The sequence below is a fragment of the Jaculus jaculus genome, chromosome 5 (genome assembly GCF_020740685.1).
Source record: "Jaculus jaculus isolate mJacJac1 chromosome 5, mJacJac1.mat.Y.cur, whole genome shotgun sequence".
NCBI lineage: Eukaryota > Metazoa > Chordata > Mammalia > Rodentia > Dipodidae > Jaculus > Jaculus jaculus.
In genome coordinates, this window is record NC_059106.1 from 36,812,142 (window position 1) to 36,835,860 (window position 23,719).

Genomic DNA, 23,719 nt, shown 5'->3' on the forward strand with positions numbered 1-23,719 from the left:
GAGGTCATGGTGGCAGGAGCAGTAGGTGGCTGGTTATGTTGTCCACAATCAGGAAACAGAGAGATGAATGTTCATGCTCAGCTTGCTTTTTCTTTTTTATTCAGTCTGGGACCCTAGCCCAAGGGATGGTACCACTCACAGGTCAAACCCTGATGCTTGTGTGGACTCCAGGGCTGATAGGCAGTGTAGACAGGGAAGTCTGACAGAGGACCTAATGAACCAGATTGAGTGTTTCTGTAGAGCTATGTGTGGGACAATATCCTAGTACATGAATGGGCAATACTCAGGGGCTAACTAGTAGATGTACCCTGTACCTGATGCTGGGTGAAATAGGGGGGATTTAAAGGATCCAGGGTATGGTACCTGAGATTGAGAGCACTGACATCTAAAATAACCCTTACCTGACAGTCCACAGGAAATGGGGCTCAGTGGCACAATGGCAGGCCAGCAACCCCCACCTGAGGTGAAAGCAAGGACCCTCTTATCTGAGGATCCATGGCCATCTGCAGTGTGATAGGTAAATCTATAACATCTGTTCTTGGTGGGCCCAGCCAACTGACCACGAGTTCCTAAGAGCTCCATAGCAGTCTACCTCCTGTGTGAGTCTGGAGTGATGGCACTGGCCAGGTTATTACAGTGTCAGCAGGATCCAGGGATGTGAGGGGCTCCGACAGATCACAGTGCTAATAACCTTTCCTGCCCTTGGCCTCCCTGGGCCCACCCACTTACAGAACTGCCTTCATAATGGCAGTGACTCACGGGCCATGTAGCTAGACAGAGTGGGTTGAGCAGCCACCACAGCTCTTTCATGGTGTCAGCTCTGGTGACCCTGGCAGGCAGACACTCCCCACATGGGATCTTGGGATGGAAGTTAGCATGCCTTTCTCACAGGTGGTGAAACACATAGTCTCTGAAGGACAAGTCTGGCTTCAGGATTGGAGTTTTTCAACTCATTGATTATGACAATCATTTGGGGCAGGTGGCCACAGGGTCCAGAGGAGCCATTGGCAGCCTTCCTCTTGCCCAGCTGTAGAATCTTGATGTTATCATCGCCTCAGCCTCCCATGAGGGGCCCAGGCTGAGTTTATCTTTAACCGAAGGTGGGAGGGGTATGACCTACAGGCAGGGAACAGGCGTAAGGTTTGATTTTTTTTTTCCCCTTCAGGTAGGGTCTTGCTCTAGCCCAGGCTGACCCATAATTCACTCTGTAGTCTCAGGGTGGCCTCGGACTTACAGCGATCCTCCTACCTCTGCCTCCTGAGGGCTGGGAATTAAAGGCGCACACCACCACCATGCCTAGCCAGGCCTGAGGTTTGGATAAGAAGATTGACCCCTTCCCTTCCTCCTCCCCTGAGATAGATCCTGAACACAGGCATTGCGAAAGCTGGATGCAGTGCTCAGAGTGGTACCTGACTGGGAAGTCTCTGTAGTACAAAGATCTTGAAAAGTCATAGGTTCGCCGGGTGTGGTGGCTCACGCCTTTAATCCCAGCACTCGGGAAGCAGAGGTAGGAGGATCGCCGAGAGTTTGAGGCCACCCTGAGACTACATAGTTAATTCCAGGTCAGCCTGGACCAGACGGAGACCCTACCTCGAAAAACAAAAAAAAAAAAAAAAAAAGTCATAGGTTCCTTCACTGATGTAGGGGCCAGGGATGCAGGCAGAGTGAACAGCCACAGAGCCAGTAGTGCAGCCAGCAACATGGAGGAAGGCATTTCTACCTCTAACAGCAAATACAGTCCTCCCCCGGAGAGAGTTGATCCCCCACTTCTAGGATGTCTTCTGCTTCTCCCCAGAAAAAAAGATACCATCTTTAAGGCGGGACTCACCAAGACTCGGTAGCTAGGGCTGGATACCAGCAGGCTTTATAAGCCCCTAGGACTGATTTATTTTCTTTCTTTTTTCCTTCCTTCTTTCCTTCCTTCCTTCCTTCTTTCTTTTCTTTTCGAGGTAGGGTCTTGCTCTAGCCCAGGCTAACTTGGAATTCACTATGGTGTCTCAGGGTGGCCTGGAACTCATGGTAATCCTGCTACCATGAGCCACTATACCTGGCTATTTTTTTCTTTAAAAAAAAAAAACAAAAAACAATTATTGGGCTAGAGAGATGGCCTAGCAATTAAGGCGCATGCCTGTGAAGGCTAAGGACCCAGGTTCAATTCTCCAGGTCCCACGTAAGCCAGATGCATATATAGTGACACATGCGTCTGGAGTTTGTCTGCAGTGGCTAGAAACCCTGGCATGCCCATTCTCACTCTGTCACTCTCTCCCTCTGACTATAATAAATAAATAAAAATAAAATCTTTTGTAAAAAAATTAAAACAATTATTAATGCCGGGTATGGTGGTGCATGCCTTTAATCCCAGCACTTGGGAGGCAGAGGTAGGAGGATCACCGTGAGTTCAAGGCCACCCTGAGACTACACAGTGAATTCTAGGTCAGCCTGAGCTAGAGTGAGATCTTAAAAAAAACAAACAAACAAAAAATTATTTAGGCAGAGTATGGTGGCATATACCTTTAATACTAGCAATCAGGAGGAAGAAGTAGTAGGATCATCGTGAGTTTGAGGTCACCCTGAGATGACATAGTGAATTCCAGGTCAGCCTGAACTAGGATAAGATCTTACCTTCAAAAAACAAAACATGGCCAGGCATGGTGGTGCACGTTCGAGGCCACCCTGAGTCTCCATAGTGAATTCCAGGTCAGCATGGAATAGAGTGAGACCCTACCTCGAAAAACCAAAAAAAAAAAAGGGGGGGGGTTGGAGAGATGGTTTAGCGGTTAAGGTGTTTGACTGAAAAGCCAAAGGACCTTGGTCTGATTCTTCAGGACCCACTTAAGCCAGATGCACAAGGTGATGCATGCGTCTGGAGTTTGTTTGCAGTGGCTGGAGACCCTGGCACACCTATTCTCAATCTCTCTCTCTCCCTCCCTCTCTCTTTCTCTCTTGCTCCCTCAAATAAATAAATTAAGTTAATTTTTAAAAACCACAAAATAATTACTTATTTATCTGAAAGCAGAAGTGGAGGGTAAGAGAGAGAATAGGCACAGCAGGGCCTCTTGCCACTACAAACCCCAGATGCATGTGCCACTTTGCACATCTAGTTTTATGTGGGTATTGAACCTAGGCTAGCAGGCTTGCATGCAAACACCTTTAAACACTGAGCCATCCACCTACCACTTTCTTCCTTTTTCTTTCTTGTTTTTTTTGAGGTAGGGTCCCGCTGTAGCCCAGGCTGACCTGGAATTCACTATGTAGTTTCAGGGTGGCTTCAAACTCATGGTGATCCTTACTTCTGCTTCCCAAGTGTGCCACCATACCCAGGTTTTCTGATCTTTTTTGCTGTTCATTTTCCTGTTTCTTCAAGGCAAGCTTTCCTCATTATTCCCAGGTCTTCACTTTTCAATGAAAGCCCTTTGGCATTCCTGTGTAGATGGACACTATACACAAACCCTGTTTTTTTTTTTTTTCTCTCTCTCTCAGAGCAGAAGTTAAAAATTATTCAACGTAAAATTCCTGGGCTGTGGAGCAGTAGCGGTTGTACCAGGCAAAGGTTTCCACCACATTCCACCCGGCCAGGCCGTGATAAGACAGCCATTCTCGCCCACACGGCACCCGCTGCCCTAGGACCAGGTAGGACTGAGACTCCACTGGAGTCTGTGGGGAATTGAGAGCAGTTGTCTGTGGGCTTGCTCTTATCATAGTTACCTCCATGCTTCTGAACAGCCCAAAGGCCCTGCCCTAAAAGCTTTTCTTCTGGCCCCATGTCTAGGTGTCAGTGTCCTGAGGGAGTGTTTGCCAGGGCAGGTCAGGCGGAGACACAAGCCTGTGGAAGAAGAGGCCCTTTCTGTAGAGACCAGCGGGGTTTCCAGAAAGCTGTGACCACTTCCAGTGTGTGGTGGCTGGTGGGGTGAGGGTTGGGTCATTTGAAAATTGCTATGACAACTGGGGGTCTGTTCTTTCCTCCCTCACGACTGTGGCCTGTGGGAAATTCAAAGGCCACGTGCTCCTAGGGAAAAGTTGAGGGTTCTTGAACCACCATGACATTTTGTGGGTGTCTTAAGCTTCCCATAAGAAAAGATGGTTGTGAAACTCTAAACTGACCCAGCTGCATTCAGCCTGCGCCTGGTGCTCTGGACTGCTTATGAGGAAAACAAACTGCTTCCATTCTCTACGTTGCATGCATATGTATGTGAATTGCTCTGTAAGTATGGGATCTGGAATCAGACAGGTCTGGGTGTCCCCAGCTTGCTTTATCAAAGCTTAAATTCAGTCCTGTGGGGATTCATAAGTCCAGTGAGCCACAGGAGTGGACCTGCCTCAAATGCAAGGCTCCTGGACTCTGCCAGGCAGGAGGCCTTGGGGAGGGCAGTGCATTTGGATGGGGGAAGCTGTACCATGCGAGGCTGTGCTGTGACAGGAAAACCCAGCCAATATCAACCATACAAACAAGAGGTAGTGTAAAATGTAAAAAGAGTAGAGAAGGTGATTGGAGACATGTCCTTGCAAACAAGAACAGCTTTTCACAGCCAAGTTTCAGCTGATAGTTACCAGTCACAGCAGCATCATTTCAACCACTCCCAGCTCACACTGTGAACCAACATAACTTTTACTTTCATTTTCTTTAAAAAAAATTATTTTTCGAGGTAGGGTCTTGCTGTAGCTCAGGTTCACCTGGAATTCACTATGTAGTATCAGGGTGGCCTTGAACCCATGGCGATCCTCCTACCTCTGCCTCCCTAGTGCTGGGATTAAAGGCGTGTGCCATCACGCCCGGCTTACGTTCATTTTCTATTAGCGATACTCAATGTTGTTTAAGAGACAAAATATTTTACAAGAGTAGGACCAACAACCTCTTGGCTACACCTTGGTAATCCCTAACCCTAGTGGGGTTCACCTCCACCTGACAGGGCGACAAGCTGCTACTCACAGGCCTCACCTGGATAACAGGGTGTTTGTCTTCCTCTCACGTCCCATCCCACCTCTGCGCACCCTTAGGTTTCCTATCTTCCCCACAGTTGCGCTCAGAGCTCAGTTATTTGCGTTCAAGGGGCCTATATCTTCTGGTACTTGTTGTAGCCTGAGCCCTTGTGCTTTTTTCCACAGAGTTAATAATTGTCTTTCTCCTTCCTTTCTTCTTGCTTAGTTTTCTGTGAGCTCATTACTAATTCATCCACACTGGGCATTTCTGAGGAGGCCTCTCTGGCTGACTTCTCCCGGGCTTGGGGGTAGGGCTGGCATACTGAGACAGCCATGCTCTTCACCCTAAAGAGTTCCAAGCCTCCCCTACCAGACTCCCTGGGTCTCATGCCTCTTTTTTCTTCTTCTTTCTTGGGTTGTTTCTTAACATAGTGAAGTGTGACCTGAAAAGGCAATGTGGGAAGCATGTGGCTTTAAATGTATTATTTCATGATCCCATTTGTTCATTTATTTATTTATTTATTTGAGAGTGACGGAGACAGAGAAAGAGACAGAGAGAGAGAGAGAGAGAGAATGGGCGCGCCAGGGCTTCCAGCCACTGCAAACGAACTCCAGACGCCTGCGCCCCCTTGTGCATCTGGCTAACGTGGGTCCTGGGGAACCGAGCCTCGAACCGGGGTCCTTAGGCTTCACAGGCAAGCGCTTGACCGCTAAGCCATCTCTCCAGCCCTCATGATCCCATTTGGACACTAGATGGGTTGAGTCCCTTTGGGGCTGAGAACATGAGTGATACCTTTTTTTTTTAATTAGTTAGAAACTTTTTTTGTATGGACAAATCATGTGTTGGTCCCATTCCCTTCACATTATCCTATTATATCCCCTGTTCCCCCATCCCCATTCCACCGAGGGCCCTCCTCAGTGGGGTTACTGGTATTCACCCACTGGGTTATGGGTTATGAATGCAGCGGTCAGTCCTTGTTGGCGGGGGATGGGCAATGCCTCTAGATACTCCTTCCTACCCTGTGGCTCTTACAATCTTTACACCCCCTTCTTCCACAATGTTTCCTGAGCCTTGGTGGTTGTCTGCTGTGATGTTTTGAGTATCCGCAGTGTCTGTCACCATCACCCTGGTGCAGGTTGTCAGGCTCAGCAAGAGAGCAGCACTCATGTTTAACTAACCATTTCCTCTGTGGTATCACCTGGACCCTGGCTGATGTGCAAGAGGGGGCTCATCTCATGATATATTTTCTTGTCATGTTGATGGATTTTGGTTCTCGTTGGTTTTCAATGCCTTCTATAAAAAAGAAAACAGATTCTCCAACTGAGAGTGAGAGCAGCATGGATTAAAGGGGATAGGCATAGATAATAGGAGACTGTTTTGATGGGTGTAGCCACTCTTTCTAGCCAAAGATTAGTGGGAGCTTTTCTCTGGAATCTATGACCATCATCTTCATAGGATTCTGACATAATTCCCAGTACCAGCTATGAATTCACCCACTGAGTGGTAATTTTATCCAATCAGAAGGCCATTGGTTACCCGCATAGACTGAGTGCAACTATTACACTTGGTTTTTGTCTTTTCCCTCTGGAAAGTTTGGGGACTTTTGTCTGCATGATTCTAACATTTCACCCATATGAACCTTCATGTGGGTTTGTTCTCCCTTCTGCTAGGTGCCCTGTGGTTCTTCTAATCTGGAAACCTCTGCCCTTCAGTTCGTCTCTTCTCTTCCCTTCCTCTCCTCTCTTCTCTTCTCCTTTCCCCTCCCCTCCCCTTCCCTTTTCTTTTCTTTTTTTGTTGGTTTTTGGTTGAGACAGGTTCTCTTGTAGCCCAGGCTGCCTTCAAACTAGATATGTAGCCAAGGCTGGTTTGAACTTCTGATTCTCCTGCCTATCCTACCCAAGTGCTGGGATTTCAGACTCATACTTCCACCGTACCTAGCAAGGGGAATTTCTTTGAATTTATTATTTCCTCTTTTCTGCTTTCTCTGTTTTTAGTTTCTCTGGTAAACATTGAGATTTGGCCTGGTCCTGTATTTTCCATTTCTTATCCTTCTACTTAACTTCTAAGGAGCTGTGGCTCCCTTCCTTTATTCCTTCCTTTCCCCCACCTCTCTCTTTTTTTTTTCTTTCTCTCTCTCTTTCTTTTCTTTTCTTTTCTTTTCTTTTCTTTCCTTCCCTTCCCTTTCCTTTCCTTCCTTCCTTCCTTCCTTCCTTCCTTCCTTCCTTCCTTCCTTCCTTCCTTCCTTTCTTTCTTTCTTTCCTTCCTTCCTTCCTTCTTCATGTTTTGAAACAGGATCATGTCACCAAGTCCTGCTTCCTGAGTCCTGGGAATTTAGGAATGCACCATATCCAACCTCCAACTGTTTTTTTTTTTTTTTTTCTTCGAGGTAAGGTCTTGTTCTAGCACAGGCTGCCTCCAAAGTGCTGGAATTAAAGGCATGCGCCATCACCACCCAGCTTTCAAAAAAATGTTTTCAATATATATATATTTATTTATTTGACAGAGAGAAAGAGAGAATGGGCACACCAGGGCTCTAGTCACTGCAAACAAACTCCAAATGCATGTACCCCCTTGTACTTACGTGGGTCCTGGAGAATTGAACCTGGGTCCTTTGGCTTTGCAGACAAATGCCTTAAACGCTAAGCCATTTCTCCAGCCCTCAAATTTTTTTTAATCATTTTTAAAATTTAATTTTTTAAATTTATTTGAGAGAGAGAGAAGCAGGTAGAGAATGGGTGCACCAGGGCCTCCAGCCGCTGCAAACAAACTCCAGATGTATGTGCCATCTTGTGCATCTGACTTGTGTCCTAGAAAATTGAACCTAGGTCCTTTAGTTTTGCAAGCAAATGCCTTAACCACTAAGCCATAGCTCCAGGTACCGCTCCTGCCACCCCCCCCCCGTTTTTTTTTGAGAGAGAGAGACAGAGTCAGAGACACAGAGAGAATGGATGCTCCAGGGTCTCCAGCCACCACAAAAGAAGTCCAGACATGTGCGCCCCCTTGTGCATATATATGGCTTACGTGGGTCCTGGGGCGTTAAACCTGGGTCCTTTGGCTTTGCAGGCAAGTGCCTTAACCACTAAACCATCTCTCCAAACCTTTTTGAATTGTTTTGTTTTTTTGAGGTAGGGTCTTGCTCTAACCCAGGCTGACCTGGAATTCATTATGTAGTCTCAGGCTGGCCTTGAACTCACATTTATCCTTCAAATTCTGCTCAGGCTGACCTGGAATTCACTATGTAGTCTCAGGATGGCCTTAAACTCACAGCAATCCTCCTATCTCTGCCTCCCGAGTGATTAAAGGGATTAAAGGCTTGTGCCACCGTGCCCTGCTCTCGGCATTTCAAAAATAAATTTTAAAAAATTTATCAGGGGCTGCCTCCAGAGTGCTGAGATTAAAGGTGTGTGCCACCACACCTGGCGTATTTGTGTGTGTGTATGTGTAATAAGTGTGGTATAGTGTGGTGTGAATATGCATGTGTGTGCATGCAGAAGCATGTGGTGGCTAAAGGAGGACTTCTGGAGCCATTCCTGTCACTCAACTGTGTACTTCTTTGAGACAGGGTCCCACCTTCAACCTGGAGCTGCTTTGTGTGTGTGTTTTAAATTTTTTTTTTTTTTTTGCTTATTTTTATTTATTTGAGAGTGACAGAGAGAGAAAGAGGGGGAGAGAGAGAGAGACAATGGGTGTGCCAGGGCCTCCAGCCACTGCAAACAAACTCCAGATGTGTGTGCCCCCTTGTGCATCTGGCTAACGTGGGTCCTGGGGAATTGAGCCTCAAACTGGGGTCCTTAGGCTTCACAGGCAAGCGCTTAACCACTAAGCCATCTCTCCAGCCCCTGTGTGTTTTTTTGTACTCCCCCACTGTTATAGTTTTCAGCAAGAAATTCTCCGTCTTCATCTCCATTCTCTGTAGACTGGAGTTACAGACATGTATGACCATACCCAGCTTTTCTCAGACTGACCAAATCCCATTCTGTAGTCCCAGGCTGGCCTTGAACTCACAGCAGTTCTATCTCTGCCTCCTGAGTGCTGGGATTAAAGGTATATGCCACCATGCCCTGCTCCCAGCATTTCTTTAATAAATTTTTAAATTTTTAATTTAATTTATTTGTAAGGAAAGAGAGAAGAGAATGAGTGTACCAAAGCCTCTAGCCACTGCAAATGAACTCCAGATGCATGTGCCACTTTGTGCATCTGGATTTGCATGGGTACAAGAGAATCAAAACTGGGTCTTTAGGCTTTGCAGGCAAGTGCCTTAACCACTAAGCAATCTCTCCAGCCCCTCCCAGGTTTTTAAAAAATGTGTGTTCTGAGACAATCAAACTCAAGCCTATGTTTTCATGCTTAAGCAGCAAACAGTCTAAATCCCTGAGCCATCTCCCCAGTTCCTCCAACTGTTGTAGATCATACTAATTTCCCCAAGCTCATTTTTTTCCTACTATACTTCTTTTATACTTCTCCTTTTGTACTTCTTTTATAGCATTCTAATCTTCTTCCATGGTCACAATATTTTTTCTTATTTCTTTGGGGGAGGACGGTGTTTGAGGTAGGGTCTTACTCTAGCTCAGGCTGACCTAGAATTCACTATGTAGTCTCAGGGCGGTCTTGAACTCACAGCGATCCTCCTACCTCTGCCTCCCAAGTGCTGGGATTAAAGGCGTGCGCCACCACACCCAGCTATTTTGTCTTATTTCTTTGAGCGTAGTAATAAGAGTTTATAGGTTTTGTTTTGTCTTGGTTTTAGTTTTCTTCTCTTTGTACAGACTCTGTACAAAATATAAAAATACTGTAACATCTACCTCCAAATTGCCTCACAGTTACATTTACTGTATCAAAGTAAAAACTTTAGCAAAGCAAAGCATTCCATAAGCAAAGCAGCAAACCACAGATGTGGGAAAATATTTTCACAACCATGACAAATGGTTACATTCAATGTTGTGCTGATTGCTCTTAAAATCCTCAAGAAAAACCAATGGGGGCTAGAGAGATGGTTTAGCAGTTAAGGCACTTGTCTGCCAAGCCTGACGGCCTGGGATCAATTCCCTAGTACCCACGTAAAAACAAATGCACAAGGTGGCACATGTATCTGGAGTATTTTTTGCGATGGCAAGAGGCCCTGGTACACCCATTCTCTCTCTCTCTTTGCAAATAATATATATGTAATTGTTTTTTCAAGGTAAGGTCTCGCTTTGACACAGGCTGGCCTGGAATTCACTAAGCAATCTCAGGGTGGCCTCAAACTCACAGTGATCCTCCTACTTCTGCCTATCAGGAGCTGGGATTCAAGACGTGCACCACCATGCCCAGTTTAGGATAAAGAGTGAGGTGTCCATTGAGCACATCTGGAGTCATGGGACTTGACTAGGAATCAATGTCAGGGAAGCACAAATGTGGAATAGGGACTTAGCCAGAGCCTGAGACTGGGTTCCCACCTTGAGTGTTAACAGGGAAGGAGCTGCTGTTTCCAGGGAAGCCAAAAAGCCAATCTGACTTGAGGTTAAATGATGCACATAGGCAGCTGGCAGCTGTGAACCCTGAGTCCTACCAAGAGCATCTCAAGATGCCTCAGCTGAGGTCGTGTTGGATATATCTGTTGGCCAAAAGGCAAAGAAGCCCCTCTGAAGGGCTTGAGTGTGGACCCTTTGCCTCAGGGAGGCCATCTGGTCGCATCAGCCAAGAGTCAGATGTCTGTAGACCTTAGTATAAACTTTGTCTGCGCCTGACACTCCAAGGCTACCCCAGAAAGGGTGTCTGAGTCTGACCAGGATGCCCAGGCCCCATGAAGGCATTCCTGCAGTCTCCTGCCATGCCTGGTGGGAAGCTGAGGGAACATTCTCAAGGCTAGGTGGGTGTGAATTAGATCAAGCTGCTACTAAAAAAAAAATAAAAAAATAAAAAAAAAATACCAACCAGGCGTGGTGGTGCACGCCTTTAATCCCAGCACTCAGGAGGCAGAGGTAGGAGGATCACAGGAAGGCTGTGAATTCAAGGCCACCCTGAGAATACAGAGTGAATTCCAGGTCAGCCTGGGCTACAGTGAGACCCTACCTCAAAAAAAGAAAACAGAAACAAAAACAAAATCAAAAACAAACAAACAAACAAAGAACAGGGCTGGAGAGATGGTTTATCAGTTAAAGCGTTTGCCTGCAAAGCCAAAGGATCCCAGTTCGATTCTCCAGGACCCACGTAAACCAGATTAAGGGGGCACATGCGTCTGGAGTTCATTTGCAGTGGCTGGAGGCCTTGGCATGCCCATTCTCTCTCTTTCAAATAAATAACATATATTTTTAAAAAATATACACATATAACATATATTTTAAAAAAAAACACATCGAAGAGTTCAGCAATAGTATAACCTACTATTTTCTCACAGTTCTGGGGGCTACAGGCTAAGTTTAAGGTGCTAGCAGGGCTGTTTCTTTAGGCCTCTCTTCCCAGCACTCTTTTAATTTTTTTTTTTTTTTTTTTGAGATCGTGTTCTCACTCTAGCTCAGGCTGACCTGGAATTCTCTATGTAGTCTCAGGCTGGCCTAGAACTCACAGCGATCCTCCTATACCTCTGCCTCCAGAGTGCTGGGATTAAAGGCGTCTGCCACCACAGCCATCCCTGGCACCTTTTTTTTTTTTTTTTTCCCGAGGTAGGGTCTCACTCTGGTCCAGGCTGACCTGGAATAAACTCTGTCATCTCAGGGTGGCCTTGAACTCATGGCAATCCTCCTACCTCTGCCTCCCGAGTGCTGGGATTAAAGGCGTGCGCCACCACACCCAGCCCCTGGCACATTTTTGAATGTCTTCACATGGTCTTTCTTCTGCACTTGCTCTTCTCTCATGTCTTGTGGATGTCCTGATCTCTCTCTGAGGATTCTGGTCAGACTGGACAAGGGCTACACTAGTACTTCATTCTCTAAGGCCCATCTCCAAGTACACTCACATTCAGAGGTCCTGCAGCTTTGGGTGAGGCTGGTCAGTCTGCTGTCCCTGGTGTGTCCTTCCCAGTGGGCAGTTCCTTATGCGTGGATGTTGCCTGTCTTGATGCAAGGTGGCTGGCTAGCCAGTGCAGACCACCTGTCTGGTCTTATAGATGACCTGCCTTTGCCATTGTCCTCAGCCTTCCTTGGAAGGGGAAACTGGGAAGGCAGCCACCTCTCATTTTACATTTTAATCTTTCACTTGCTCCCAAGTATGATTAACCCATGGCCTTGAACCTAGCTGCACAAGGTGGCCTGGCTGCCTCTCAAGGAGGGGTCTGAACCTTCTCTCCAAGGGTGTCAGGTGCTCTGAAGTACTCCCTTCCCCCCATCAGTCTATGTATAGCACCAGCGTCCTCAGATGGCTTAGATGTGGCAGTTCCCTGGATTTGCCCCTGTAGGTGGGGAAATAAATATTCTTGAATACAAAGTGTTTTGTTTTCTTTAAAAAGTTCAGCCAGGCGTAATGGCACACACATTTAATCCCAGCACTCGGGGAGGGGGGCAGAGGTCAGAGGATGATCATGGTGAGTATGAAGCCATCCTGAGACTACATAGTGAATTCCAGATCAGCCTGGAATATGTAGTCTCTGGGAGGCCTCGAACTCAAAGCGCTCTTCCTACCTTTGCACCATCACACCTGGCTTTGTTTTTTTATTTTAAAATCAGAAATGTGTCTCTCTATCCAGTGACTAGAGCTTGGGTCAGAGAGCAGCAGCAGAGGCTGGGACCTGGTTAATACTGTGTGCCCAGCAAGGCTAAAAGGAGCAGGTAGTCTGCCAGTCTCTGAGCATTGTTTAGGCGGGGGCTTATGGGAGTGGCTACTCAACCCTCGGCCTGTGTGGTGTGGGGCAGCAGCTGGCAAGGGGAGGGCAAAGCTCCGAGAATCCAAGTGAGGGCTGAGGATCAAGCTTGCACCGGAAGCTGCTGCCGAGCAGGTGCTGAGCAGACACCTGGGGGACGTTGTCAGCAGGATATCTGATGGCCTTGCCCTGGGAAGGAACCTCAAAGTCCACAATAGGAAGACGGGCTGGGTTGAGGGGTTTGGGGGAAAAGCAGAAGCTACCCAGAGCAAGGTCAGGCATGGGGAAAACAAGGATGTTCCTGGCTGAAAAAGAGATGGATTTTGTGGATCTGCGGCTGAGGCTATGTCTGTCATACCTCCAGGCTAAATCTCTGTAGCCAAGTGCCCAAAACTCAGCCCATTCTAGCACTCCTTGGGTAGCCAAAGGTAGAGAGCATCGTGGGGGGCAGCGGGCAGGCTGGGGCAGCTGGTACTGGTCTCCCAGGATCTCAGGTGAGGCGCCAGGTCATGCGGTGATGGGGGAGTCCCCAGGCTTTAGGCGGGGTAAGGTCGCACCCTTTGGGAAGTGCACAGCAAAAACCTGCCTGTAAAGTAGGCTTCTGGGGTGCGGCAGAAAGGGTGAGGAGGGCACCTGCTGGGCTAGGCGCCCAGGTGGTGGGAGAGCCCCCACCCCCCGCCGAGGGTCTTTTGTTGTTGTTGACGATGATGCCCTCTTATGCTTGCCTTCGTTTGTCTGGGTTAATTGGGCGCAGGTGCGGATCCCTGGCAAACAAAGGCGCGGCTCCCAAGCCGCGCAACCCTTCCCGCCAGCGCGGGCCGAGCCTGGGCCGCGGCCGGAAAGGGTGTCGCGCTGGAGAACCACCGGCCCTCGGCAAGGACCGGGCCGCGCGCGGAAGCCCGCAGCCCCGGGGCACGCCAGGCAGCGGGCGGGCGATGCCCCCGGGCCTCCTCCCGGGCTCAGCCCGCGCGCACCTGTCCGCGCCTCCCCGCCCCGCCCCGCCTCGGTTTCCCGCTGACAATGGGTGGGGGTGCTGGGGGGGGCGTGGCCCCCTTCCGGTCTTTCTGGGTTCGGGCGGGCACGGAGCCAGCTGGGCGGGAGGAAACCCGAGCCGCCAGGTGCCCGCCACAAAGGCGGCCCCGCCCGCGGGCCCTGGGCGGGTCTCGGCTCCCGGGCGCGCAACGACCCTGGACCCGAGCCAGGAGCGCGTGGGCAGGGCCGAGAACCCCGGGCCTCAGACCTCAGCCGCAGCGAGGGGCAGCATCCCCCCGCCGCCCCCGGAATTCCGCAGCCAAGCCCCCATCGGGTCTGAAGTCACCTCAGTCCCCTGGTTTCCGTGGGACCAGGTGGTGCTCTGCCGGTGGGATTGTGCTCCACCTCCCTCCCCCTACTGCGCTTCTCAGGGTTAGAACCCGCAGCCCATCGGGCGTGCCTGGTCTGGGTCGGCTTCAGCAGCTGAGTCTACTAGACTGGCTTTCAGGAAGGGGCTTTGTAGAGAGCAGCCTTAAACCTCTCTCCCTAGGCACATCCTCAAAGTGTGGCACAGCCTGTGACCCTGGGTTTCTGCACCTGCCCCCTCCCCACAGGCAGGAGTCAGCCCCATTAGCTTTTGATCTGTGGAAAGCGGATGGATGGGGGGGTGGGGGGGACAGTAGACAGCTTTGTAGAGGACTCTGTCTCAGCTTGGCTTCTCACAGCCCATTTCCTAGTGTACCCTCTCTGGGTTTTCTGCTTCCTGCTGGCCTGGGACAAAGTCCATAGGGTCTGGGAGGAGGTGGGGCGGCCCATAAACAAAAAAAAAAAACTGGGCAGCAAGACTATTTTGCTGGGGTCTCAGCAGGTCTATGGCCCTCTTTGACGGGCCCTCTCAGCTGTAGAACTAGGCTTTCTTACTCCACAGGCTCTACTTTCTCCATCTTGGGTACTGGGAAGCACTGACAAGGTCTCCTCTGTTCCTACAGGAAGCCAGCCATGACTTCCTGTGTACCTGTGCACTGAATATTAGCAATCTTGTTCATTCCCAAGGACACAGGAATCAGGACAGGGAAAGGAAGGAAGAAGGAGGAGGGCCTTTGGTCACTGCAAAATAACTCCAGTACATGCACCATCTTGTGCATCTGGCTTTATGTGGGAACTGGGGAATAGAACCCAGGTCCTTAGGCTTTACAGGCAAGCACCTTAACCGCTGAGCCATCTCTCCATCCCATAATGGTAACTTTTTTTGGGGGGGGGTTGAGGTAGGGTCTTGCTCTAGCCCAGGTTGACTTGGAATTAGTCTCAAGCTGGCCTTAAACTCACAGTGATCCTCCTACTTCAGCCTCCTGAGGGCTGGGATTAAAGGCAGGTACCATCATGCCCAGCAATTAAAAATATATTTTGCTTATTTATTTATTTACTTATCAGAGAGAGAGACAGAGAGACAGAGAGAAAGAATGGGCATGTCTGGGCCTCTAACCACTGCAAACTAACTCCAAACACATTTGCCACCATGTGCATCTGGCTTACTTGGGTTCTGAGGAATCAAACCTGGGTCCTTAGGCTTTGCAGGCAAGCACCTTAGCTGCTAAGCCATCTCTTCAGCTCAATGGTATCATTTTTTAAAAAAATTATTTATTTATTTATTTATTTGAGAGACTCTATCAAAAAAAAAAAAAAAAAAAGAGAGAGAATGGGTGTGCCAGGGTCTCCAGCCGCTGCAAACGAACTCCTCCAGAAACGTGCATCACCTTATGTATCTGGCTTTACATGGGTCCTGGGGAATAGAACCTGGGTCTTTGGCTTTGTAGGCACGCACCTTAACCACTAAACCATCTCTCCAGCCCAGTGGTAGCATTTTTAATGTGTGCATGTGTGCGTGTTTTGGCAAACACATGTTCTCAAAGTCAGGAACAGTGGGTCTTGTTCAGGTCTTGACTGAATCTGTGTGTGTGTGAGTGTGTGTGTGTTGGTTTTTGGTGGTGCTGGGTATCAAAGTCAGGGCCTCAGAAATACTAGGCAAGGACTGGAGAGGTGGCTCAGTGAAAAGGCTCCTGGCCGAGGTTCAATTTCCCAGTCTCTATGTAAAGCCAGGTGCACAAAGTGGTTCATGTGTCTGGATTTTGTATGCAGTGGCAATAGCCCTGGCACACCCATATTCTTATTCTCTATCTCTCAAATAAATAAAATCTTTTTTTTTTTTTTTAAATACTAGACAAGCTCTCTGCCATAGAGCTACACACCCAGCCTCAGGTCCATGTTTTGAAAGAAGAGGAAGACAATAGTTTAAACTGTACTTTAGTGGGATGTGGTGGTGAGGGCAAGGGGCAGCCTTTCCCGAGCCAGCAGATCAGAAGCCATTAGCTACCTGGGCCAGCAGGCAAGAAAGTACCTTTAACCACCGGCCCCCTCTCTAGCCCTTGCCTAGTATTTTTGAGGCCCTGACTTTGACACCCAGCACCACCAAACACCAACTGATCAGAAGTCACTACCTGGCCTTGCAGGTGTCTCTGGCTGCAGTAAATGCTATCCTGAATGAGGAGCCATGGGAAATCATGGTTTTTTTTTTTTTTGGGGGGGGGGGAGGGCAGCATGGTTTCCACGTCTCCAGGTGCAGGTGCTCACTGCAGTGGCTGCTAACCTATGGCTAGGAAAGCAAGTCTCTGTGTTTAGGCGTGCTCCGTTTCTGACCCCAGCTAGTGCAATCATAGAATTTGTTTGGCCTGAGTCATCATTCCAAAATGAAAGCAAGATTTACCAAAGCCTTGTTGAGAAACAAGTTTCTGGCCAAGTAGGGCTCACAGGACATATTGCACACTTGTACCCCTCAGGTGCCTGTTCTTCTCACTCTCCTGAGGGCAATCTCTTTTTCGCTGGGGTGGACACCAAATGATCATGTATCACCTTGTCAGGAATCTCCTAGTGGGCCCTTCTTGCTGGGTGCCCATCTCTGCCCCCTCAGCACCCAAGCATGTGTCCTCCACTTCCTAAGTGAGGCTTTCCTCCACTCTGAAGCCAGCGCCCCCTCCCTGCCTCTACTCCCCCTCCTCTGTTGGACTCACAGTCTGGTGCCCAACCTCTACGCACAGTTTGAGAAAAGGTGGCTTATTCATGGCATGTGTGTGTGTGTGATCTTCCCATCAGATGCCTCCATTTTGTATTAAAATATCTGTTCCCAGCAAAACCCCTTTACTGTGTGTACTGTGACTGTTTCTAGGAAGTGGCCAGAACAAACCAATCATTGGAGACAGCACAAAGGGTGGTCAGGACTAAGAAAAGCCGCTTAGCAGGTTTCCCTTCAGGCTGATGAGATTTCTCTGGAGCTAGACCTGGTGGTAGCTGAAATGCCATGCATGCAGAAGAGCATTGAATTGTCTCCTTAAAATGGTTAGTTTTATATCATGTGATTTTATCCCAATTAGAAACACCACTGCAAAACACACCCTCCAACTTCACACATCTCAGTTAGGCCAGGATCCAGATATAAAATGCCTACACCCTCCCTCAAGACACTCAGAACCTGCCTGAGTCCCCACCTCACCAGCCCTTGCTGGGTAAATAGTCTGGACACCAACCTCTAATTCGGTTGCCCCAGCCTATCACCTCTGTCCCCATCCCCTCACTCCATTACTGGCTCCAAGAACTATCTGAGCACCCTGGCATAGCAAAGTGGGCCTTTGCCCCTGGGAGTGGGAATCCAGTGAGTCTCCCCTCCCCTCTTTCATCTCTGAAAAACAAGCCTTCTTGGTACTGGGAGGGGGTAACCCTGGAGCACAATTAGACAGCAGGAGTGGAAAAAGGGAGGTGATTTTCTCACTCCCTATCCCCCAAAAGGCCCTAGCATCTTTGTCTCCATGACACTTTCCTTTGGAGACCAATTACTTGGGTGGAGACCCAGCGGCCTCATTAAGACTCCACTATGCAAGGGAGGGGAAGAGGAAGGGTCTGGCTGGCAAGAACAGAGAGTTTAGGACTTGGGGCAGCTGGGCACCTGAAGGGACTGAGAGGCTACACCAGACCTGCTGGGCTCAGGTGTCTGCCAGGAGCCAGAGTCCCAGAGGTGGGCACCAGCACTGCATGTGGCCATAGCCCACCGTGGCCACATTTCTGGGCCTGGGTTGCATCACTTACTACCCTGGGGCCCACCTGCAGCACCTGGGGCCCGAGGAGTGCAGAAAACAGGTGACAAGCTCTCCCACCTGGCACCGTTGCCAGGCACAGGGCTCTGACTTTAGACTGGAACACCAGTTTGGTTTCCACAGTTTGCTGCAGGGAGGGCCCTTGGCCTCTGGGGCTGGGGGCCCTAATCCTATGGGCTTTCTGGATAGGTCTGTCTCCCTTCTCTGCAATGCAGGCCTAAACAAGGTCCCAACTCAGCTTTGGCAGGACTGATTCAGAGCAGTTTCCCAGTGAGGCCTCCCAGAGTTCCCACAGAAGGAGTTAGAGTTCTCAGCTTGTCTCTGTTCCTACCTCCTGCTTTCACATGCAGCAGGAGCAGCTGAGCCCCACATGCCCATCCTACCTGGGCTTTGGCTCTCACAGGCCCCGGGAGCCTCCCCTGCACCAGCCACTGCAGAGACTTCCTAGTTTTTACTCAGCCTAGGCCTTCAGAAACTCCTCCTGTATTTAGGGCAGCAGCTACCCCAAGGTCATCTAGTGCCCCTAAACCCTGCCACCCTTCTCCTCAGAAGTCATCTGCCGCACTGAACCACACCCTCTAACTCCTCCCAGCCCCTAGCTTGTGACCCAGCCAGTCATGCTTGAACCCAACTCATGACCTGCAAGAGAATGACAGCAGCCTAAGGGTCCCCAGGAGAGTGTTCTCCCACCTCCCACGAAGAAAAGCAAAGAGGGTGTGCATGATCAAGAGTGACTACTTTGTGACCCCACCACCTCATCCTGACCCCTCTCTGATGTCACTGAGGCCTCAAAGGTCCCAGGCTGTGCCAGCCACCTAAGGCCTTGGACAGATGTTCTCATCAACCAGCCTGCAGGGGCACCAAGGCGAAGTCCCTCACGGGTACAGGGAGAAACATGCAGGTGTCCAAGGGGAAGGGGCAGTACTCAGGGGAGAAGGGGCTGGAGAACATGTTAAGTGGTTAGGAGATGCTCAGGACCATTGTGGGCTTGGACCAAGGTGGTGTCAGTATGGGTCACAGGAGGAGCCCCAATGGTAGGGTAGGGTGTCCATTGCCCCTCAACCAGTTCTAGCCCCCTGGGCACTTCCCGAGAGGTTGTGCCTCGCTCTGCCTGGTTCTGCCTGTGGCTAGGGCAGCAGGTCTCAGCTGCAGACACCTGGTCTGGTTGGTCAAGAGTCAGTAGTAGCCAGACAAGTACCAGAAAACGGGAGTCAGGAGGCCTGGGGGCCTCAGGGGATACCATGTTTACCCAGAGTGAGGTGGTACTTCCTGCTGCCCCAGCTCAAGAGCAGGGGTGAGGGCTAATACACTGGCCTCACTCCACAGGACTTCCTGGAGGGTGCCCTTGCAGCCCACACCCTCCCAAAGAACTTTCCCTATTATTAGTTGCCTGGCTGTAGCCTGGGCTCAGGAGCCTCCACCTTTCCCCGGAATCTGAGAATTTCCACTCAAATTAGATGCTAATGCTGGCTCCAGCTGCTGCTTGTGAACGCAAATCTGTCACCTGTACCAACGCTGTGTCCTACCAGGGCTTGGATTTGAGGCAGAGCCAGAGTTAGAAGTTAAGCAGGGATTAGGAATGGACTAGGCTTCAGCTATGTCCAGACTCCCTGCAATTCCCCAGCACGGTGGTGCCATAAGAGTGTGGGCACCAGGAGGAGAAAATATCTGGCTCTGCCTTTGGGTACCCAGAGCCATCCCTCCTGTGTGCTGACTGACACCGACCAGTTTTGCCAGTCAGGACCTGGGTTGTGGCCTCCACACGCAGGCACCGCCACACTGAGGTTTTATGCAGTGCAGGGGATAGAACTCAGGGTTTATGCAGGGTGTGGTGGCGCACGCCTTTAATCCCAGCACTCAGGAGGCAGAGGTAGGAGAATTGCCATGAGTTCGAGGCCACCCTGAGACCACATAGTGAATTCCAAGTCGGCTGGAGCTAGAGTGAGACCCTACCTCTAAAATAAAAGAAAATAAAAAATAACATAAAACTACAACAACAAAAACTCAGGGCTCATGCATGCTAGGCAAACACTCTATCAAACCTAGCCCATGAAAGACATGCCTGTGATCCCAGCACTTGGAGGCAAGAGTTCAAGGTCATTCTTGGCTACATAGTTTGAGACCAGTCTGGGCTATTTGAGACCCTGTCTCAAAATTTAAAAAAAAATAAATAAATAAAAATAAATAGCCACAAAAAGACAGAACCAGTAAAAGGTTTTGTTTTTCTTATCCCCACCTGAGGAAACCAGAGTGGCTTTGCTAGGATCTAATGGTATGGCCAAGACGGGCATCGAGCTGACCATGGGAACCACGTGGAAGTAGATCCAAGGCTGCTGTGTGGGGAATGTTCTGCTTCCCTCTTTCATGGGAGCTGCAATTTATTCCACCGAAAACACACAATACAGGCCTTATTTCCTCATTCATTCATTCTGCAGCTCCCACCTACATTCCTGGTTACCCCACATGACACAAAACCTGGCTTGGACCCACCTTGTGCCATGCAAGTCCCACTTGAGTTTAAGGTGAAATGCAGTGGGTGGACATGGGATGAGCGCTCAGCTTGACCAGGTGGAAAGGGCTTCACTGAGATGTGCAAGGAGGCCCAGGGCAGTGTGGACCACTCTAGAGGACAGCCGCCTGGAGCCAAAACGATGTGGTGCTTGCTCTGAGCAAACATCCTGCGGTTTTAGATCTGAGCTCAGGGCTGGTGGTGGGTAGGACTCAACTTCATCTGTCACCAACCAGCTATGTGCTTGGACTGACTATTGGCTGCATTGTTTTCAGATGCTAGAGAGAGCTGCTCAGGTCCTTTCATCTGGCACCTGAAGAAACAGCCTCCCTCTTTCTCTCTCTCTCTTTCTTTCTTTCACTCTCTCTCTTTCTTTCTCTCTCCCTCTCTCTGTCTCCCTTTCTTCCTTTCTTTCTTTCTTCTTTGTTTGATTTTTTGAGGCAGGGTCTCACTGTAGCCCAGGCTGACCTGGAATTCACTCTGGAGTCTCAGGCTGGCCTCAAAGTCTTTGTCTTTCTTGCTAGAGAGTTAGTGAGTCATCAGCCCTGTTCCTACTGGACAGAGCCAGACCATGTGACAGGCAGAGCAGGCTCTCCTAAGCGGATACAGAAGGGCTTGCTTCCCCCAGCACATCAAGAGTGAGAACCCTGGTGTCCACTGTTTCTGTCCTTTAAGAGCAGGGCAGGAGGGTTTCTTGGCTTGGCTGAATGCCTGACACGTATGGTCACATGTCCTTTCTAGGGCCTCAAGTCCCCACCTATCCTCAGGTCTGGCATCATCTACCCAGGTTACTCTTTTCTGCCAGATTCTTATGGCACTGGTGCTGATGGAGTAGAAAAGTCAGAAGGAAGTATCCAATAACCCTTTAAGGCATTGGTAGTTCCTCTTGAGGCCCTCTGAGTCCAGCATTGCTAGGCATAGTCTGGGCTTCTGGTACACTGGCCGCATTGCCATGTGACTCTGGACAGAGACAAAATTCCCACTGGGCCACCACAACTTGCAGCTGGTGAGGGGAATGACCAAGAACCAGAAGCTGGCCTATCCCTTATGCATGGGCTCCAAGGGTCTGAGCTGTTAGTTCACCCATCCTGTCATTCAGCAGCAGTTTGTTCAAATACAAGTCCTCCTGCTCTCTCCTAGTTATGTGGCTGAGGAAATAGTCTATCTCCATGGGCACCACCTCCCATGGCCCAAGAGTAGGCTGTCCTGCTGTTACCTCATTGTTGTCCATGCAGACAAAGAAGCAGAGCCTGGGGCTGGAGGGATGGCTCAGCAGTCAATGCTCTTCTTGCCCAAGAACGGGGGCTTAAGGGGACTTGAGACCACCAGAGTGAGAATCTCCAGATCCCACATAAACAGCTGGTTGTGGTCGTGTCTCAGCCCCGCAAGCTCTGGAACCAGTAAAGAGACTCTGGCTCAAAAACAAGATTTGGGGGCTGGAGAGATGGGTTAGCAGTTAAGGTGTTTGCCTGCGAAGCCAAAGGACCAAGGTTCAATCCTCCAGGACACACGTAAGCCAGATACACAATATGTCTGGAGTTCATTTGCAGTGGCTGAAGGCCCTGGCATGCCCATTCTCTCGCTCTACCTGCTTCTATCGCTCTCAAATAAAAATAAATAAATAACCATAATAAAAGGCTTAACAAAATTAAAAAAAAAAAAGATTTTGGAGCTAGAGAGATGGCTTAATGCTTAAGATGCTTTCCTGAAACACCAAAGGACCTAGGTTCAATCCCCCAGTACCCATATAAAGCCAGATGCCCAAGGTGGCACATGCACCTGGAATTCATTTGCAGTGGCTGGAGGCCCTGACAGGCCCATTCTCTCTCTTTCTCCCTCTCTCTCTTGCTCGCTTGCTCAAATAAATAAATTAATTAAATATTAAAGAAAAAACAAGACTATGCAGAAGAGTTATGGAGTGGGACACATCATATTCCCCTTCAGTCACTGTAAGCAAGAGTTCTGCACCACTAGTGAGCATATGGGTCGCCATACCACACCACTCCCCCACACACCACACTACATCATACACACAAAAATGAAAAAAAAAAAGGAAGAAGAAAAAAAAGAAAAGAAAGCTGGGCACAGCAGCACATGCCTTTAATCCCAGCGCTCAGGAGCCAGAGGTAGGAGGATCTCTGTGAGGTCCAGGCCACTGTGAGACTACATAGTGAATTCCAGGTCAGCCTGGACTACAGTGAGACCCTACCTTGAAAAACTAAAAAGAAAATAGAGAGGTGGAGAGATGGCTTAGCAGTTAAGACGCTTGCTTGCAAAGCCAAAGGACCCAGGTTTGATTCCTCAGAACCTATGTAAGCCATATGAACAAGGTAGAACATGCATCTGTAATTCCTTTGCAGTGGCTGGAGGCCCTGGTGCACCCCATTCATTCTCTTTCTCATAAATAAAAATAAAAAAATAAAATAAGAAAATAGAGCAATAGAACCCAGAGGTAGTAACCTGCCTGAGTTACCGGTGGCCAGGAAATTGGTATGGCCAAGGAGTATTGCCCCTTCTGTATGTCCATGCTGTGGGTAGTGGTCACTGTCCTTGAAGGTCTGAGGAGTTGTCATTCCTATTGTTCTTTTGACCTGGATAGTTGCACTGGGTAGACAGATGGAAACATGACAGAGAAGAGAGAGAGAGGGGTGGAGGAGGCTGGGAAACCATGGAGATTAGAAGCCAAGGTACAGGGTAGGATCTGGTAAGAGGTCAGGGTGTGGGTAAGACTCAGCCAACCAGATCCAGAAAAGAAGTGGCACTGGCCCTTCCTTTGCCCTGATTCCTAGTGACTTCCCCACTTGGGCTGAGGGGCATCCTGGGCTACAAGTCTGTAAGGGAGGTGATACTCCTTCATGACCCATCAGCTCTCAAAACTGCTCCTCCAGGACAAAAAGTGACCACTCTCTAGCCAAGCATGGTGGTGCACACCTTTAATTCCAATACAAGGGAGTCAGAGATAGGAGGATTGCTGAGAGTTTGAGGCCAGCCTGGAACCACAGAGTGACTTCCAGGTTAGTCTGGGCTATTATGAGACTCTACCTTGGGAAAAAAAAAAAGTGGCCAGACTGGAGGGATGGCTTAGCAGTTAAGGCACTAGTCTGCAAAGCCAAAGGAGCCAGGTTCAATTCCTTGGACCCACGTAAGATAGAGACACAAGATGGCATATGCTTCTGGAGTTCATTTGTAGTGGCTGAAGGCCCTGGCATGCCCATTCTCTCTCTCTCCCTCTTTCTGCCAAATAAATAAATAAAAAGTGACCATTCTGATGGCCACTCATCATGGACATCTCTCATCCGACAGGATGGTAGGTCACCCTTAAATTCCTCAGGGACCCCTCCACATGGGCAGCACCCCCATACCATATCAGATTCCACACTCCCAGTTCTATGTCTCCAGGAGTC

At 49.2% G+C, this 23,719-nt stretch overlaps 1 protein-coding gene across 1 annotated transcript in view; it reads right to left on the bottom strand.

The window, feature by feature from the left end:
- The window catches only part of C5H1orf159 (chromosome 5 C1orf159 homolog), a 49,100-nt gene extending 37,142 nt beyond the window's left edge, over positions 1 to 11,958 (bottom strand). The window contains exon 1 of the mRNA XM_045148875.1: positions 11,853 to 11,958. The gene's annotated coding sequence lies outside the window, so the exon portion shown is untranslated. The remainder of the gene's footprint in view (positions 1 to 11,852) is intronic.
- Positions 11,959 to 23,719: the final 11,761 nt, after the last annotated feature.